This window comes from Belonocnema kinseyi, chromosome 4 (genome assembly GCF_010883055.1).
Source record: "Belonocnema kinseyi isolate 2016_QV_RU_SX_M_011 chromosome 4, B_treatae_v1, whole genome shotgun sequence".
Lineage (NCBI taxonomy): Eukaryota > Metazoa > Arthropoda > Insecta > Hymenoptera > Cynipidae > Belonocnema > Belonocnema kinseyi.
In genome coordinates this window covers 82,488,846-82,491,316 of record NC_046660.1, presented here as the reverse complement: position 1 = coordinate 82,491,316, position 2,471 = coordinate 82,488,846, and the positions used below count along the sequence as shown (strand labels likewise).

The 2,471-nt window shown below is 36.3% G+C and overlaps 1 protein-coding gene across 1 annotated transcript in view; it reads right to left on the bottom strand.

The window, feature by feature from the left end:
• Positions 1–2,471, bottom strand: part of LOC117171383 — a 370,121-nt gene that overhangs the window by 89,091 nt on the left and 278,559 nt on the right. The window lies entirely within an intron of this gene.

The window sequence follows — 2,471 nt, the reverse complement described above, 5'->3', positions numbered from 1 at the left end:
GCAGTGCGTTAAGATCACTTCCTCGCGTGCGGTACACCAGAATCGATCAGTGTACCGATTGCGAGGACCGGTGACTTTTTAGGCTATTCAGTGCTATCGAAAACCTGCGTGCCTTCGCTTGCACGCATCCGCTTTTATTTTCGTCGGCCGAGAGGCGGGCCGGTCGGCGATTGGCGCGGTCCTCTCGGCCACTCGTGTCGCTGATGGAGGGGCATAGCGGCTGCCCCATCCATCCCTACTCTCGGCGTGATTGAGCGCGCAGCTTGATTTTAAAGTGGCGACAATATCGCTCGTCGTGCGAAAATTCAAAATACAGAGTTAAAATTAAAAAATACCAATATTAATACAAACAAGAAAAACTGAACAAATTAAAATATACAATGTCGCAAGGTCAAATTAAACATAGAGAAATAATGGTTAGAAATATCGCGAGATAGAATTTAAATCTAGAATAACACGCATGTAAACATGCTACTATAAAATAGAGTAAATCGACGAATAAATCTAAATTAATAATATTTACAAGAGTAAAATGTATAAAAGAAACTTGATATTATAATTATGACGGGAGAAACAAGGGGTTAAACACGTTAATATAAATAAGATACATGGTGGAATATAGTAAAAGAGGAACGCTAACTATGAGATTATCACATAAAGAAAATGTATATACAGACTTTGTTATTCCAGTGTTCTCTAACCCTGATTAATAATAATAATAAAAATAATTTAAAAATTGGAGTTTTGGCTAATATTACCCCAATTAATAATTAACAAAAGAAAAAGCGAGAATTTCAATATTTCGTATTAAATACGCTAGGTTGGCGGTTGCTGGCCGCTTTCCCAGCTAGGAGGAAGAGAGAGAGAGAGAAAAAAGAGAGAGGAGAGAGAATATGACGCGGCGTGAGTCATGCCCACAGGCCTGGCGCGTGATGGGGAAGCCTTCCGTCGCAGATGCGCCAGGTGTGTGTTTACGACTCTCTTCCTTCCATGCTATTATATCTCATGGAGAAAAAGCAAGGTCGTCTTATTGCCACTCTAAAGCAATTTAACCCGGAAGGTTTTCCCAACTGTTTTGTAAACACAGACGGGGAATCATTCCTGGCAAATTAGTTTAGAGTGGTTCTCAAACTATGGAACCATAACATAATGAAAAAATTTATCTCCTTACTCCCTCCCTTCGCTCTTTTATTTAGGAACTGATGCACCTACTTAGTTATCCTCAAAGTAGCAATAGTTTAATATAGTTCCTGACGTGTTTGTAGTAGTTTGGAAGATTTTTGAATAGAAGTGCTTGATCTAATGTCGAAAGTATTTTAAAAGTAAATTTTTTATCTTATGGTTGGAGTTTCAGTGTACATTTCCGAATACATTGTTTTTATTGCTTCGGAATAATATTTATAAATCGACAGTGTTTTTGAAAATTCTTAACGATGGTTGATGTAGCGATAAATCAAGCGATGGAAATTAAATTCGGAGACAAATTAGTGCCCAAAACATTGGCTGATGTAGCGATAAATCAAGCGATGAAAATTAAATTCGAAGACAAATTAGTGCCCTCAACATTGCAGAAAACTCGTCCCGTATTTCGAAATTAGAAAGATACTGCGTTAAACGTTAACTACGTTAACATATCGAGTTTGTTTTTATATTTTTTTTTAGAAAAAAACTTGCGTTGAACAAATAATTATACCGAAACAAAAATTGATAAAAATACTCAATAAGTCTTCTTAAAAATTTAATGCTGATCATTTCTAAAAAGAACAAATTTAAAGTCCGTTAACAATTGCGACCTGTAGACTATTTTGAATTGTAATTTCCCGAGCCAGCCTACTGCGCAGCAGGAAAAGTAAGCACCCAAGGTTTTCTTTTTACTCCGGACTTTGCCTGAGCTTGTTGGGCACTTCGCAATTTGACTAGGCAGAGTGCAAAGAAAGAGTGCTACTTCGGACTTTGACTGACAACGCTCAGACAATTCGCGGAGGGACTAGGAAGACAGCGGTGTGACGGTACATCGGACTTTGCCTGTAACTTATATATAGATATACATTTCAGTAAGAAAAGAGTCAGGTGACCCTCACTGTTTACGTTTCGTTCCCCCCGAAATCATTCCAAGGCTATTTTAAGGCAACCCCCGGCACTTGACTGAAAGCGAGAGTTTAGTGTACCTAAAACCCTTAGTAACTGTTTTAGATAATCTAAATTGTTTTAAAAAACGTAAACTAAAGCAATTTAATAAAAAGTTAAGGAAATTTTATAATCTCGTTTTATATTTGATTTAATTAACGTTTATTATTTTACAGTCGTTCTTAAAACTGTTTTGCTTCTTTAGGCCAGGATTAACTAGTCCAAAAATGAAGAAAAATGCGTAACGAATATTAAATAAATGAAGATATATGCTAGTAATTGAAAAAAATTCTAAAAAAGTGTGGGTTTCATGATTATTTCATTATTACATTTTCATTTACATA